This window comes from Vombatus ursinus, unplaced genomic scaffold (genome assembly GCF_900497805.2).
Source record: "Vombatus ursinus unplaced genomic scaffold, bare-nosed wombat genome assembly UNPS02012602.1, whole genome shotgun sequence".
Taxonomy (NCBI): Eukaryota; Metazoa; Chordata; class Mammalia; order Diprotodontia; family Vombatidae; genus Vombatus; species Vombatus ursinus.
The window spans coordinates 2,061,693-2,080,186 of record NW_020952380.1 but is presented as its reverse complement, the minus strand read 5'-3'; the positions used below and the strand labels follow the sequence as shown (position 1 = coordinate 2,080,186).

Below are 18,494 nucleotides of genomic sequence, written 5' to 3'. Positions count from 1 at the left end.
TTTTCTGCTAGTGATACATACATTCATGTGTACATACATACATACATATGTTTTATATACATATATTATCATAATTTGTAAGGCCTAAAGATGTTGAGCTATTAAGGCAGAGGTATAGATTAAATAGCAATGGATTTGGAATCAAGGACCTAGGTTCAAATTCTGGCTTTGTGTGACCTTGTACAGTCATTTGCCCACTGCACACCTCAGTTTTCTCATCTGGATAATGGTGGACCTAATCCAAAGTTCCCTTTCAGGTCCAAAATCCTATGCTTGACATCTATGATTGGATCATAGAATCCTAGATTTCTGGTTGGCCTAGATTTAGGCCAACCTATCATTTTACAGGTGGCAGCAGAGGCCCAGAGAGGGGCAGTTACTATACCCAAGAGAGTAGCAAATCTACTTCAATAAAATCTCTTTGCTTCTTCCACGGTAGTGAATTATCAGTCTGTTTAAGTTTATTTGACAACTCCTAGGACCTCCCAAAAGCCATAAATGATCACTAACTCCAGGGGCTTAATGCTTAACTCTGAAGGGTTTATGCTTCCCTTTTGACTGGGTTTGGCCTTAAATGGTCAAAACCACCTTCAGGCCCTTTCCTCACTTAGTGGTATTTTAAATGTTAGCTTAAATTGTCACTGGCTGGAGGAGTTCCTTCTGTAGTGATTAATTTTTTTTTCCTCTTGACTAAAAGTTTGTTTTTATTTTTAGTATATCAAAAAAATTACCTTTTAAATTTTTAATAAAGGAAATAATAGCAAGTTATGCATAGTAGATTTGCAGTTTCATGTGCAATCTTCTTATTTATTATACTATGCTATGGAAATTCTTGTTTTATTCCATAAATTTAAAATAAAATAAATTTTTAAAAAACAAAATGAAACAATAAAAAAAATAAGGTCTTCTTGGAAAAAAAAGAAAGGAAATGTAACTGTCCAATGAAACAGCAACTGATAGCACTTTATTTACAAAAATCACAGATTCTGTGAGTTGGAAGGGGCCAAAGCCCTTTCCAAACCTGAATGAGAATCCAATCAGCATTATTCTCTGAAGCAACTGCTGTTAACATGTATACAGAATGTTGTTTAACTCCCCTCACCAACCTACCTTTGTAATGCAAGCATGACTACTCATTAAAAGGCCACATATATAATACTGTATAAATATTTTGATCTGGTTTATTCAATAAAACTTAAGTCAAAGGAGATTTGAAAATGCCTAGCATAGGCCACACCCTCAGTGGGTGCTAAGTAAATATTTATGATGACGATTATATGAGAAGATGCTAACAGTGTTACTAATGCTGGATAGAGCACTAAGTTAGAAATAATAAATTGGTTCACCTGAGTCATAATCCTTGCCAGGGAAGCAAATTAGGATTTGGAGTCAAGAGATCCAAGTTCAAATTCTAGCTTACATAGGCATCATAGCATATGTGGCCATGATCATGAGCAACTCCCTTCACCTTCATCTCCTCATCTGTAAAATGGCAATAGTACTGCTTATGCAATATCCTTCATATAGTTTTTATGAAGAAAATGCTTTAAAACTTAAAGTTATTAAGAAATGCAAGTAGGAATTATTATACAATCTGACCCTGGAATACATGCCTGGTTTTCCCCTCCTTCCTAAAAATGTTCTTTCCCTCCTAACAGTTTGTCTCTCCTTTGTCCCAAGTACATTCTTCCTTGTGACCTATATCATACTTGATTGTGTAGATATTCTATTATTGTCCCATCCTCCCATTAGTCTGAAGGCCTGCTTCCTGAGAGTATGGACGGTCATCTTTCTTCTTTGTCTTCACAGAGCCTTGTGTCTAACAAAAATTGTTGAGCAGAATTTTTTTTAGCTAAAACATTATTAACCACTCTGGGCCCTGAATAGTTCCCTGTTTTTCCCCTTACTCATTGTGAGGCCTGTGGTGTTTGCATAAGAGACAGCTGCAGAGTCCAGTTTTTTTAGGGTTCCTTTGGGCTATATGGCCATAGAGACGAAGGTGATGTAAATAAATACTGTACTCCAGTATCTTTATCCAGAAAGCACACAGGCATGTGCTGAAGCCAGTTTGAACCAGAGTGAGTGTTCAGTTTTTCAGTGTGAGCATTTACATCTCAGAAATCAAGAAATCAAGGGTTTGATTTATTGTTTTGTTGATTATATAGACTTAATAAAGTGATAGAGAGAAAATTAATAATGCATGTTAAATTTCAAAATGTGTGCTGTGTACATTTTTGGAAAGACAGTTATTAAACAGCATCTCAGGTTATAAGGGTAAATGTATTTAGTAAACACACTTGGATTTTTGTTGCATTTTTTATTCTTTACCACATCTTATATTTTACCACACCTTATACGTAAGACTTCATCTTAAAATGACCAAAATTGTTTTGGATCTGCTCAGAATTATTCATTCTATAAGAATGGTACTATGTCTTTGTGGAGGAGAGAATAAAAGAACAAGAAAACCAAACACTTTGATATAAATAGAAAGTAATCAAAAGAATCCAATTATTACCTTACAAATACATAATTAAAATTAAAAGCAGGCAATTGCTTAAATATATAATCAGTCTCTTTAATAATCAAATGAATGAAAATTAAAATAATTGGAGGCATTTCTTCACATTTTCTTCTTCTTCTTTTTTTTTTTTTTTGCTTAGGCAGTTGGGGTTAAGTGACTTGCCCAGGGTCACACAGCTAGTAAGTGCCAAGTGTTTGGTCTGAGGCCAGATTTGAACTCAGGTCCTCCTGACTTCAGGGCCGGTGCTCTATCCACTGAGCCGCATAGCTTCCCCCCACATTTTCTAAACTTAATTTTGTTACTATGAGTTATTTTTCCTGAAATACAAAAACATACATATTGCATGCAGAATTGTGAATTTTTGGAATCAGAACATACTAACAGCATGGTGTTGGACATTAAAATATCTGATTTTCAACTCAATAATATCACCTTTAAGTATATGCCATGGAAGTGTTATTTTAAAAAACCCCAACTATCTTTATAAGAAACATTTAGTAATGAGGCATAATACAGTGCTAGTATCCAAAGTGGGGGCCGGGGCCTCCTGGGGGTCTGGGTCTACATCAGAGAGGTTTGTGGTGGGAAGCTGGGTCACATCCTTTTTTCCCTCCAATAATGGGACTTGTTTCCACCACAACCACAGCTACCTTTATCCCCTAGTCTTTCCCTACCATGTCCCTTCTTTCCATTTTGTATAAGTTCAAAACCTCCTCCCTTCTTCACTAGAAGTTGGCCCCTCAGGAAAAATCCCCTTGTTCCAGCGTTCCTATCCCCTGTCTTTTAGGTCACTTCATGACTGCTGCAGGGACCCTGCAAGGCTTAAGTGAACAGTTAGCAGTAAGAGCCCCTCTTCTCCCATTTTTCATTTTGGGTACAACAGAGTGAATCTGTACAAATTGAAAAGATGTGGATGGATTACAATATGCATAGCCAGTCTTCCTCCATTGTGTTTCTATGCACATCCCTCTCTGTCTCCATACTTTTCTTTCAGTTGAGGTCACCACCATCCTTCCAGCTACTTAGGTTGTCATCTCGTCTTTCCTACTTGCATGTCTCTTCTGTCTGTCCCATTACTCACACAACTACAAACCTCAAGCCCTAATTACCTCTTCCCTAGACTATGATAATAGCCTCCTAATTGTCCTCCCTGCCTCAGGTCTCCCCCTACTCCACACAGCTGTCAAAGTGATAATCCTTCAACAGAGAACTGATCATGCCGCTCTCCTACTCAGTAAACTCCAGCAACTTGGTGATTTTGGAATCTGATATTATTATATCATTTTTATTTGCTATGCTTTGTTATGTTCTATAATGTACATCAATAGTACAGTAGTAAATGTGTATAATTTATAAATAAGTAAATGTATACATGTTAGGGGTGCATGCTCAGTTTTTTATTTTATTTTATTTTACTGATGGAGTGGTTTTTCAAAAGTTTGAGACCACTGTTGGAAGACATTAGACTAAGAGTCAGGAAAGACCTTGGTTCAAATCCTGTCTCTAACACTAGTTCAGTGGCTGTGGGCAAGTTATATGATCTCTTTGAGCTTCTATTTCCTTCTCTATAAAATGAGGATTATCTCTCACAGTATCATTATGAATCTCAAATGAGAAAATATATTAAAGTGCTTTGAGAAGTGCCAAATGCTATAAAAAATCAGCTATTATTGTTGTAGAAGTGGGTTTTTTTTGTAATGGTGAAAAACCAAAAACCTATCAGTTAAGTTAAAACATACTATTTTGTTACTCTAATGGAATTGGCGTTCCATTCACTCATGTCTGATTCTTTGTAACCCCAAAAACCATAGCATACCAATACTGTCCATAGGGTTTTCTTGACAAAAATACTGCAGCAATTTGCCATTTCTTTCTCTAATGGATTAAGGCAAGCAGAGGTTAAGTGACTTGCCCAGGGACACACAGCTAATAAGTTTCTGAGGCCAGATTTTTGAACTCAAGTCTTCCCAGCTCCAGCCCTGGCACTCTATCCACTGAGCCACTTAGCTGCCTCCAAGGCAAACCGGTTAAATGACTTGCCCAGGGTCACACTGCTAGTGAGTGTCTGAGGCTGGATTGGAACTCAGGTATTCCTGACTCTAGAACCAGTGCTCCATCTGCTGGGGCGTCTACCTGTCCCACTAATTCCATTCTAATGGAATACCATAATACAGTTAGGAATAACATGTATGAAAAATATAGATGCATATAGAATGATTTACACAAAATGAGGTAAAGCAAAAAAAAATTTTTAAAGGATAAATTAGGACTATAGAAAGGAAAAATGTATACACACATCCATGAATAAATACACAAATAAAATGGAAGAAGACATTAGGCTTAACTGATGAAGTCATTACAGCTATATACAGGTTCCTTTCTAAAATCAGAAGTAATTTAAATCTCTGAGATTTTTTTTATTGTTAAGAGCAAGAATTTGTAAGTTTCAGTTCTGAAAGAGTTGATGTTAGCTGCATAACACAATCCAGATTGATTGTTGATGTCTTCAGGAATCTCAGCTCAAGTCTTACCTTTTCTGCAAAGCCTTCCAAGAATGTCCCAACCCTCTACCTCTCACCTCTCCTGCCTCTGAAGTGTCCTGATGCTTATGACCTATACAATTTCTTTGGCATTTGCTGTCTTGTATCATTTATCTTTTCATGTCCTGTCTCTCCCTAGGCCCTGCCTTGGACTCTATTCCTAGTATAATATTCTCTGCTGAATAGACATTCAGTATGGATTTGATAGTAGTGATGGTCTCTAATATTTGCAATCTAGTCCGTGACTATAAAGCAGGGGTTCATAACCTAATAAACATCCAGGAACTTTTTTTTAATATAGTGATAAACTCTATCCTAATAGAATTGGTTTCTTTTGTAATCATATGCATTTTATTTTATACATTTAAAAGCATTCTGAGAAGGGGTTTATAGGTTTTACTAGGCTGCCATACCATAAAAAAGGTTTAAAACTCCTGCTAAAAATAATGACACAATATATAAAGTAATGAGGCACATTGTGTATGGAGCCAGTTTCATTGCTTTATAGTCCCACATTATACTTGAATTATGATTATTTTTTAAATTTCAGAGGCATACTCATAACCACAACAACACATCCGGGGAGTATGGTGGACAATGCGTCAAGGGCTCCTATACTATGTAGAAATGTAGGGACAGGGTTATAATCAGTCATAACCAATGCCTTTTGTGCAGATCTGAGAGTAGTTGTCCTTTGTCTATGATGTCTTTTTAGGATCTGGCTCTTTCCTCTCTTCACTGCATCATCTAGGGGCTCTCAGTTAGCTTAAACTAATTTAGAGACTCAGCAGCTGTGTTCTCACTTATCGTCTGATCCATGCATCTCTTATGCTGACAAACTTGAACAAAACCTATTTTCTTGTATAAGCTTGAATTCAAGCATATTATCAAAAACACTAACAATTCTTATTTTTCTTACGCCTCCCATTCAATAGCCTATATCCCTTAAAAGAGAATTTTAATAAATCCAGCATCTGTTGGTGTCCCCACGGTTTAGTCACTGTTGTGTTTTTGTTTCCATGTGAACATTGTTTTTTGTGCCTTTTGCTCCATGGTGAGGCCCAACAATAAGTTTCTGTTCCAAAGAACAATATTTGCCCCACTTTAAAAAGGTGATTTGAGTTCTTTGTCCTAGAAGTTTTCCAAAGAGGCTGGTCGATGCTCTTGGTTCTAAAATTTGAAAGCGCCCAAGCGTCTTAAGATGTCATTTTTCCTAGTAATTACTCAAGAGGGGCAATGTACCATACTGGATTAAGGCTCAGTCTTGGTCGGGAAGACCTTTGTTAAAGACCTGTTTCTAAATTAGCAATAAAGGCTTGTTGAACTGAATTGGGAGCGTTACTTTGTAAAAACTAAAGGAATTGATTGTCTGTTGCTTTTAAATATTAAGTTGATTTTCAGGTGGCACTGGTGTAGATTACATCCCTATGCTATAGAATAGAATTCCAAACTGAAGAGAGGCACCGTCTTGTTGAATTGGTCTTCTATATTTCAGTGTTTAATGTTCCTTTCTTTCTTAGAATTTTACATATTTTGAAATGTTCCATATCTTTGCAAATACTTTTTGAACCAAAACATGTGACCTATTTATAGAAGCAGCTAGGTGTCACAGGGGATACAGTACTGGTCCTGGAAGCAGGAAGACCTGAGTTCAAATGTGACCTCAGACACTTACTAGCTGCGTGACCCTAGACAAGTCATTTAACTTCTGCTTGCCTCCACTCCTTCATCTGTACAATAATAGCACCTACTTCCCACGGCTGTTGTAAGGCTCTAATGAGATAATAATAAGTAGTTCCTGGTATATAGTAGGAGCCTAATAAATGTTTTAATTAATTTATTTTTTGCATACAAGGAAAAATTGTATCAGATTTCTGCATCAAATGACCACTTTACTATGTTATTTTCAGATATGCTTGGGTTACCATGTTTTGGAAAGCAGCAGTCCAAAGACTAACAAAATTAGCCCAACTGTAATATAGAATCTTGATCTTTAAGTCATTCACTATCTTCTATTTTCATAACTGTCCACATTTTTAAAATATTGCTTAAGTAAGCTGTGTTAAAATTGTATCTCGTTCTGGTTCCCCTGACCACCTTCCCTTCTAGTCAACATAGTAAGTGAATTTATAAGCAGCCAGTATAAAAGTAGCAATAGCAGAAAGTAAGATTGAAAAGAAGAGTCTAGAAATCACATATGTTAAGTTGTTGTAGTCATGTCTGACTCTTCATGACACCTTTTGGGGTTTTCTTGGCAAAAATTGTGGAATGGCTTGTCATTTCCTTCTCCAGCTCATTTTACAGATGAAGAAACTGAGGCAAAGTGGGTTAAGTGATTTGCCCAGGGTCACACAGCTATAGTAAGTGTCTGAGGTCATATTTGAACTCAGGTCTTCCTGACTCCAGGCCTAGTGCTCTATCTACTGTGCCACCTAGCTGCCCAGAAATCACATAATCATATATTAATATAAAATCATATCCTGATAATATGTGCCAAATCAGGGGAAGCCATCTAGGTTTTCATCTCCCGGCCCTTTGGTCCTATGATATGTTAATCTCAAATAAATTCCAAGCATCCAGTAAGACCAGCAGATCACCAAAGGGTTCTGATAATTTTGAGATGATGTGGACTTGTTAACTCTGGTTTTACTGGTAAGTTTGAGATGATCTGGATGTGTTAATGAACTAGCCCAAAGTGGCACAGATAGGAGTTAGTCTGTTCCCCCAAAACACGCTATAAACATGAGACTTCAAACTCCTGCCCAACCCCAGCAGTCTGCGACCATCTCCACTGGGTCCATACAGCCAAGTGTGCCCAACTCTACTCCGTGGTTCCCTGATTACTGTGCCTCTCCCCCTCCCCAGAAAAGTCAAGTGAACTATTTACTGTTTAATAACTCTTTCCAAACTAACATGGGTAGTAGTGAAGCAAACCTAGTGTATTCTTAATCCAAATGTAATGATCTTTCAATTAAACAACACTGCCTTTTCAAACAGCCCAATGTAGCTTTCTTTGCTGGTAATGTATTTCTTAAAGTACTCTGTTCAAATATCTCTAAATGATTTTTAAATGCCTTTAGTCAAGTAAATTCTGTTGCATCTGGCTGTGGAGTCAGCACTAATTCTGACCCAGAATCAATGAGACAAATGGTAATGATGCACATGAGCCGAACGAGGAGAGTTGTCCCGGGCAATCAGTGTGTGGTGGTAGGTTTTTTTTTTTTTTCTGTCTCTTCTTCCCTTTCCCCCAGCCCTGAAGCCTTCTGAGGCCTGCAATACTGGCAGTTTGCCAGCTTTTGTAAAAAAACTGCAGATTTCACTTTAGAACCAAGGAGTGGCTTCAGCCACTTGTTCATCTTGGGTTAAATTCTGCAAATGACCACTTCATGATGCTTCTTAAAAGGTGCATTAGCTCTCACATCAGGTCCCTTTCTCTACACCTTTACCTCACTTTGCGGATTGATTTCTGAGTAACAGCCTCCACCATGATGCCAAGTGCTTGAAGGGAGCTTTGAGCCAACTAGCCTTTGAAAAATTAATGATGGACTTATTGGAATGCGAGGATGGTTTTATAAGAGCTTTTGAACCTAAATCTGTGAAAAATGAATGTGATATGCGGTGGTAAAAGCACCTGAGGTAAGCATCCTTTCTAAAATATATTCTTGGCTTTTTCTCTGTTGTGTGTCTGTCTCTGATTCTGCTGATGGCAGTGCTGCTATTGTTCTTTTAAAAAGTGAGCTTCAAAGCCATTGCAAAGATCATTTCTTTGTACTTTAACCTTGAGAGGCTTTTAAAGAATAAAAAAATTACGTTTTTGAATTGCTGAAAATATAGGCAAATTATAAAATGCAGTGTGTTCCAAAAGTCTTATTGCAGTTTCAAGCTTTAATAGTTTAAGTAATAGCTTTTAATATATGGTTAATACTAATAAATGTAATATACTATTAATTATAAACAAGAAATTTATATAATTAATATTTAATAATAGTTTTTAAAGCTTGAAACCACACCAAGACTTTTGGCACACTCTGTATATTAATCTGGCTTTTTTTTTAATTTGGGAAAGATTTAATTTCTCTCATCAACACTTTGGTATGGTTTGTAGTATGTTTAAAAGAGATTTTTGCTAAGTAGTCTCTCGAGGATTGACTTAAGTGGGGATGCCTTTAATCATTTATGTATTAAAAACTTTAATATGTATTTTCTCCAAAAGCAGAATATGGACTTTAGTTGGTATGTATTTGTAAATGAAGTAACTAAAATGAATTAAGAAATACTAATCCTGGAAGTAGAGTAGCTTAGGTTTTGACTACTTATGATCACAGAATGATTTGACATCTTAAAAAGAAACGAATGGAAAGCACCTAATTTTGAACATACTTGTAGCTTTCCTTTTCAAGTTTTCCTACTGTATATGCTTGTGAATGACACTAAAAATCAGTCTCCCAATTACATTTCATTTAGTGATATCTATCCCCTTCTCTTATAGGATATGTCATTTCCAATTGGCCTCACTCAAGGCAATTAGATTTTCAGTGGATTAGCATTAAGTGAGTCATAGATCTTTCATCAGAATGGAAAGAACTGATGTATCTATAGTAGGAGATGATTATGATGAATTCAGCTTTTTTCTTCTTCAAAAAATGTTGTCTTTAACATCTACCCAAACAGATGTCTCCTGATATTTGCTTTCTTTTATTTGAAGTCAGTGGGCTGTATGTTTTCCCTTCCCCATCTAACCTTCCGTCTCCTTCAGATGAAAAATTTCATCTGTCATGCATAATTAAAATTTTCTCCTATAGAAGGATCCTTGAGGATAATAAGGGATAAATGTTATAATTAAATTACTAGAAAAAGTAGTTGAACAAATATCTTGATTTTCTAGGCTTTATGAAACTCTCTCTTGTTTTTCTCCTTTTACAAATAATTCCATCTGAATTGAGTTCAGGATTCACAATGTTTATCTTTTTTTTTTAATTGAATGAAATCTTTTTTCTTTGACTTCCAGTATTTCATTGCATTTCATGTTAATCTCAGAAATTGAGCATTTTATATAGGTGGGCTAATTTTAATTATCTCTTGTTCCACGATTGGAAGCATTTAATTCTTCCAGTACCTCACTCTGCTTATTCTCTTGTGTTTGGAAGCCTCTGATGAGGGGATCAGTGTGCTGGAAAAACAATACACACACACACACACACACACACACACACACACACACACGGAGAAAGAGAGAGACAGAGAGAGAGAGGTGTAAGGCTGTTACCTGGTATGATTTCAGGCTAGAAGATCTGCTTACAAAAAAAAAAATCTCTCTCTGGCTTGGCATGGCATCACCTTCTTCAGTATCTGGAGGTTCTTAAAAGTCACTTCTTAGGGTTAAACCACAAAGGCAGAGCATTGTCTCCAGGGGGCCACTATTAGAAAGCATTTGTATTAGCTGGGAGGGAGAACAGGCAGGAAGAGAGAACCTCATAAAATTTTAGAATCTTAGCATAGGAAAGAACCTTAGTCCAACTCTTTAGCAAATGCATAAATCCCTCTCTCCATACCAATGCCTGGCAGCAATAAATCAGTTTCTATCCCTCTAGGTCTCTTTCACTATCATATGAACATGGATCTGTTTAGTTGATCTCTTAAATTCATAACCATGATGAATAAAATATAGGAGTAATATATTTCAAGGTAAGATATGACTGTGGATGATGAACAGTCTAGAAAAGACAAGGAACATTAAGAGTCCTAAGTAAAATTTGGAATAGCATCAGGAAATGGGAGGGAGGCCAGGCCCAGAATATTGGGATTAGGTAACGGAAGGTGGAATAGGAAAGGGGAATTAGCCAAAGTCAGAATTCTCTTACATCAATTCTACCTGGGCCAAACCTGGAGGCTCCTGACACTGCCACCATTCTACTCTTGGGGTTGAAGGGTGGAAATTGTCTGAGAGCTAAAAGTCAAATTAGGCTAGTAGAGAGTGCCATATTTTTTGTGTGTGTGTACCTAGAAGAGAATTCATTTGCTTTGCCTTTTTGACCCACTGGCACTTCTGTTTATATTGACCATGGTAATGCTGGTAGAAGATTAACAAATGCAATTTGAAAAAAAGGAAAAAATGTTCTTCAACTAAGAGCAAAGTAGACTCCTTGTGCTACTGAATTAGAAATTCAGTATTGTAGGTGACTCCTGCTGGTTGGTGACCCTAATTCTTTTCTCTTTTTATATTATATATAATATGTAATCATCATAAGCAGTGATTATACCATAATATTTTGACACATTAGTGACTTTTTGATAAAAAGATAAGAGTATTTGTTGCCTTGATAGTTCATTAAAATTATCACCACCCTGTGGCTAAGATACAAATACTTCAACAGTATTTCCATACACACCTCAATGAATCCATGATCTCAGGATGGGAGGATTTCCTCCATTGGTGCTAATGGCAACCCAACTGTACTTTCTTGTCCATGTTCCCTCTGAAATCCTCCTGAGGATCCACCTAACATGCTAGATATCTTTCACTACGTATCTTTATGTTTCATAAATCCTTGTGAAGAACTTTGAGGATCCATATTATTCCGTTCTCTTGACATGTAACCAATCCACCTCCTCTAATCATAAAATTTTACCTAATCCCAATATTCTGGGATTTTACACAGTGATAGCTCCTGCAAATTTTTCTGAGTGAAGGTCCCTGTTGGAAAAATGCTACATAAACTACATTGTTAAAAAATAAACTTTCTTGAACTTGCTTATTGAGAAATTTTAGAAACCTTGAGAAAAAAATTCCAGTTAGAAAGAACAAAGTATCTTTTTACTGCTGGAATATGGGCTGAGATTTAGACATCCTAGGTTCTGGTCCTGGCTCTGTTACTAATTTGCTGCCTAACCATGGACAAGTTAATTCAACTCTTTGTGCCTTAGTTTCCTCATATATAACATAATGATAATAATGATGATGATGATGATGATGATGATGATGATATAGTTAGTATTCCTATAGCACTTCAAGGTTTACAAAACATTTTATAAATATTATTTCATTTTATCTTTAAAAACAACCCTGGGAATTAGGTGCTATTATTATCCCCATTTTACAGATGAGAAAATTGAGGCAGATAGACATTAAGTAATTTGCCGAGGGTCACATAGCTAGTAGTTATCTTAGGCAGGGTTTTAACTCAGTTCTTCCTAGCTCCAGGTACTGCAATCTCTCCACTGTGCCGTTGACATGATCTGTAAAGTCCCTCCCAATTCTAAAGACCTACAATTCTGAACATTCATAAGGAATGAATATTGACCTAACTTTTTAAGTTCACTCCTCCCCTTGCCCAGTTTAAAAAAGGAGAAGTGGAAATTGGTTGCTTCCAGATATTTAACAGAAAGGGTGCTATAGGGGATGCTGTATCAGACAGCTAGGTGGCACAGTGGATAGAATGCTAAGCCTGGAATCAGGAAGACTTGAGTTCAAATTTGACTTCAGACATTTATCAGCTGTGTGACTCTGGGCAAGTCACTTAACCCTGTTTGCTGCAGTTTCCTCATCTATAAAATGAGCTGGAGGACATGGCAAACCACTCCAATATCTGTGCCAAGAAAATCCCGTACAGAGTCACGAAGAGTCAGACGTGACTGAAACAACTGAACAACAAATGCTATAGGGAGGACTTAAGTGGTCAGATGTTAGGTAGTAGGAAAGGTGGTAGAAATAACGTATTCAGTAGTTACAGATGATGTTCTGGCTTTCCATTTCATCTCCCCATTTGTCAGTCCACTGGTTCTTCATTGTCAGAAGCTGGAAGGTGGCTGCATGACCATGACTCCCCAGTAGTCAATTGTGACAAATGACTTCTATTAAGCAGCCAAACTTTAGGGGAGCTATTTGAGTGGTAATCATACTATTGGTAATTGGGTAAGAAATTTCATTGTCTTTACTTTTTAATGATCAGCGTATTGAACCAAAGATTATGCTTAACTCAGACCCTTAAATAGTCTGCCATATCATTGATAGGTGTATTTCTCCATTGCTGTAAGTAAATCTTGCTGTAAATTTCAAGTATGTAGTCTCTCATCTTTTACCTGAAATCAGTAATGTCAAGTTTTAGCTAGGTATGCCATGAATTGCTTGGAATATACATTTGCAACTCCATAGATGAACATCAACTTTTTTTTGTATTTTTCCTACTATACCAGGAGCAAAATAAAAAAGTTTTAGAATGTCTATCTTATCTAAAGTTTCCTATTTGGAAAGCATAGCTTTATTACAACTCATTTTTTAAGGATCTGCCTTTATAAGTAGAAGTTATAAATCAACTAGATATGGTTTCAAACTAATTCTTTATCTACAAAGCATTAGTTGGTGAAGCTTCAACTATTACCACCCTTCATTTATCTCCTGAGAGTAATGAGTCCTTGAAAATACTGCCTAGGAAAAGACGCACATGAAGATGCCAACCTTTAATTCTCCTGATTTTTGCAGTCAGCTGTAGGCACTCTATTTCAGCATATTATTTCATTCTTCATCTACAAATGATATCCACTTGTTCTAGCCAGCTGCTTTGCAAATGTGTGCTCACAATGGGAACCATACATGACTCTTACAACTGCCAGAAAAGCAATTCCTAATGCACACTCTATAGATACAGCTTTACTTTCATATAGAAAAGACGACATTATTATTACTATAGCTCTATTAATGGAATATCTACACTTCATTAAAGGGGTGTCACCAGTGCCTTTGAGCTCTTGCTGTTTTTTCAATAGAGTAATGACCTGTGGTCCCATTGAGGTAAGTATTCCCCTCCAACAAAGCACATCATAATCATCTCATAAATCCAGTGCAACCTTTCCCTATATCCTTTCATAATCTCTTCATGGGAGTCCACCTAACATGCTAGGGGCCTTCCTTGCCTCCTCTTTATTACAGAGATACCAATGGTAAATGCAAGAATATGTAAAGAATAACTTCTTTGCCATTGATATGTGACTAGATTTTTGTCTCTTTTAATGATACCTCTTTTACTCTTCTTCTTCATAATTCCTTCTTTGTAACATGCTGTAGCCCTCCCACTCCACCATGAACCTCTCTTGTCTTTGGAGGATACTCAGGGTTTCACCATCTTCCCTTATGTCCACATAGGCATTAAAGTCACCAAGATTCGGTGTATTAATTTAACTTTCAGAGTTCTTGCAAATTCATCAATTTCTCTACCTTTTCACCCCCTGCAACAGATATTGGCATATAAGCTGCATTTCTTTTGTGATCACCTTTTTGTAGATACTTATTGTGGCCATTAGACTATATACTTCCCTGTTAGACTGAGCTATTGAGAGCTGGAACTGCTTTATTTTCCTTTCTTTGTATTCCTAGCACTTAGCACAGTGCCAGGCACATAGCAGATGCTTACTAAAGCTAGTTGACTGGCTGAACGTTGCAAAATTAGATGAACAAATGTCCTACAAAAAGATGTTTCTTGCTGGTTTTAGACATAAAGCCAGTTTCACAAATTCCTTTATTTGCTCCCCCCAAAAGACTTTGTAATCCACCCCTACATTTGACTATAACTTCCTTTTATCTTCTGGTTTCGTTGAGAACAAAAATATGATTGGATTCTTCCAGTAGTATGTCTGTTCACTGGACAAGGATTTAGGTATTGATAATGCTTACAACTAAGCAGTTTTATAAACTATCTAAAACTGTATAATTCTTAGGACCCTAGGCCCCTTCTTTCCCCTTTCTGCCACTGTAATTACAGAAGCAGAAAGAGGGTCTATAATAAATAGGGCCATATTATAATTTTTCTGTGTTTTATGGGCTGCTATGACCAAAAAGTGCATGGTCACTAGTAGCCTGTCTGTTCTTAAGTTGTCAGGACCATAATCAAAGTCCTTCCAGCTTTGTAGAACCTAACAGGATTTGTGCTTCACTTGTACAGTCTTTGAGAGCCTATGTGACAAAATGAGGCATTAGTGGGGACTTTGGGTAGCACTTGCTTTAGGACTAGAATTTGCCTGATAGTTCCTTTGAATAACATATAACCTGAATACACAGTGAGATTTTTTTAAAGTGACCCAAAACTAAATGGTAGTAGTAGTAGCTGCAGCAGCAGCAATAGTTGTGGTGTGGTGGTGGTAGCAGTAATAGTAGTAGTAGTAGTAGTAGTAGTAGTAGTAGTAGTAGTAGTTTGCAAAGCACTTTTCAAATATTATCTCATTTTATCCCCTGGGAGGTAGGTGCTCTTGTTATATCCCTATTTTACAAATGAGGAGACTGAAGCAGACAGAGGTTAAGTGATTTGTCCAGGGTCACACAGCTGTATCTGAAGCCAGATTTGAACTCATCTTCCTGACTCTAGGTCCAGTGCTCTATCCACTGTGCCACCTACCTGACTACCAGTTAATAAAATAGCTTGCATTTGCATAGCATTTTATAAAAGCTTTTAAAGTACTTTCACATACATTATCACACTTAATTCCCACAACAACCCAGTAGGTCTTACTGCTCCCATTTTATAGATACAAAAAATGAGGTTCACAAAGATTGTCCAGTGCCTCAGGTTGCCCTGTTACTGTGGGACTCTTAGGCCTTCTAACTTTTGAGAACAGAGCTCTTTCAACTCCACCATGTGGTTTCTTGTATACCACAGTGCTCTTCTGGAAAGGATCAGTTTAACCTCTGCTTCAAGATGAGAACACTGAAGCCCAGAAAGACTGTGATTTCCCCAAAGTCTCACAGGTTGTAAGAAGGATTTGAATCCAGTCCTAATCCAGGACTCTTTCCATTGTAGGCTGCCTTCCTGCAAATGTAGTCAGTCATTATCCTCAGTCTTTGTGTACTAGGTACCATATATACACGTGATTTAAGGACAGTATGGAAAGAAGGTAGATATGAAAGAAAAAGAGGAGCTATGAAGTTGAATTCAGTCTGGCATCACTTTAGGATTACAGCATCAAAGATCTAGAGCTAAAAAGGGTTCTAGACACTGTCTAGTTCAAGCCCACATTTTACAAATAATGAAACTGAGACCTAGGAGATTAAATAAAGATGAGGAAAGAAAACAGGGAAGACTTCCCAGGTTGGGGAGAAATTTAAATGACAAACAGAGGAGTTTATATTTGATCTTGGGAGGTAATAGGGAAACAATAGCAACTCCATGAGCATTGTGCCTAGTCTACTAGTCGCAAGCCTTTCCATTCTTAGTTTGGTCAGATCTATACTTAAGAAAAATCACACTGGCAGCTGACGGGAGGACTGATTGGAGAGACTTGAGATAGGGAGACCAGTTAGAAGAGTATGGCAGAGAATGGCTGAACAGTCATGCTTTATGAATATTATAGAATACTATTTTGCTGTAAGAAATAAAGGGATAGTTTCTAAGAAAGCTGGGAAAATTTATATGAACCGATATAGAGAGAAGCAGTATTGTCAGATTCTGGAACACTTAAGAACTCTAATCATCACCAATGATGCTCACCTCATGACAGAGAGGTAACAGGCTAACGTACAGGACATAACACACATTTTTGTATATCACCAATATAGAAACATTTTGCTTGTCTATGCTTGTTTGTTACAAGGGTTTTGTTTTTCTTTTTTTCTTAATGGGAAAAAATGTTTGATAATTTTTTTTAAATTACTGCAAAAGTCAAGGTGAGAAGTAAAGACTTGGCTCTGTGGCTATAAATGGGGTGAAAAGAACTTAAATGAAAGATCTTATGAATGTAGAAATAATAAGCCATGAAAATAGATTAGATATGTAAAGTGAGTGAAAGTGAAGAGTAGAAGATGACACGGAGATTGTGAGGCCAGGTGACTAGAAGGATGGTGGTGCCTTTACAGCAATAGGGAAGTTGGGAGGAACAAAGGGCTTACAACAAAAGATATTAAGTTCTGTTTTAGACATGCTGAGTCTGAGAACCTGCAGGATATCCAATTCAAGACATCGCAAAGAGAGTTGGTGACGTAGGACTGGAGCTCAGGACACATACACACGTGTGTGTGTGTGTGTACAAACATGTGTATATATACATATACACACACACACGTGTGTATAAGTATACATATGAATCATCCCCATAGAGATGATAGTTGGACTTAGAGGAGCTGATGAGATCTCCAAGTGAACTAATATAGAGCAGAAAGATAAACAGGCCAAAGAAAGAGCCTTGGGGGAATCCACAATTCTAGGTATAAGATGGATGAAGAATCACCAGTGGAGACTGCAAAGGAACAATCGGACAGATAGCAGAACAAGGAGAGAGCACTGTCGCACTGTCATGAAAACCTAGGAGGAGAGAGTTTCCAGGAGTAGAGTTTAGAAAGCTTTCTTCTGTCTTAATGAGAGGTATTGCCTCATTTTGACAACCTAACATGGGTTGTGACACAGTATTCAGATGCTGGGTGAATACTACTGACTTGAACTAATTCATAGATAGTGTTTTTGTGAGTTTTTCTTGTTTTGCTTTTTTTTTTTTAAGGAAGATGTTCAAGATTCTTACTTGCAAATTTATCATGTAACCTAGTCAACACAATTCAGATGAGGAGTCACTCTTTCATATCTGTTTTACCAAATTGATAAGGCTGTCCTGAGTCTTCTTTTCCTCTTCCTCTAGACTTTCTCATTTGGTGGTCTCATCAGTTCCCATGCATTCAATCACTTCTATACAGATAATTCCCAGATATATAGGTATGTATATATATGTATGTATATATATGTACACACACACACACAGAGCCCCAGTTTCTCTCCTGAGCTACAGTCTTATTTCACCAACTACCTCTTGAGCATCTAGAACTGGATGTCCTATAGACATCTCAAATTCATCATGTCCAAAACAGAACTTATTATCTTTTCCCACAACCTTCCCCTTTTCTCAACTTTCCTAATCCTTGCAAGGGCCTACTATGTCCCACTCATCCATGTTAACAATCTTAGTGTCATCTAATTGGTCTTCCCGTTTCCCCTCCCTAATCCAATATGTCAGCTCAATCCAATCCTTCACCCAGCTGCCAAAGTGTTTTGCTAAAGCCCAGGTCTGACCGTGTCACTCCCCTTCTTAACAAACTCTAGTGGCTCTCCTGTTGCCTCCAGGATCAAATATAAAATCCTCTGGCTTTTAAAGCCCTTTACAATGATTTCATTTTAGTTTTCCAGTCTTTTTACACTCTGTTGTCCATTATGAACTCTAATGCAGAAACAAGACACTTCATCTCTCTTTTCACTGGCTGTCTCTTATGCATGGAATGCTCTCCTTCTTCATCTTTGTCTCCTGACTTCCCTAGAGTCCTTCAAGTCTCATTGCCAAGGTCTCCCCACTGCATCCAGGGCCATTTCCAGTCATCCTGATCTATATCTTGCCACTGGACCCAGATGGCTCTGGAGAAGAAAGTGAGGCTGGTGATGTTGCACAGCCATCCCTCACTTAAATCC

The 18,494-nt window shown here is 37.3% G+C and overlaps 1 protein-coding gene across 3 annotated transcripts in view; it reads left to right on the top strand.

The window, feature by feature from the left end:
• PLEKHG1 (pleckstrin homology and RhoGEF domain containing G1) overlaps nt 1-18,494 on the top strand; it is a 272,236-nt gene that overhangs the window by 118,645 nt on the left and 135,097 nt on the right. The window lies entirely within an intron of this gene.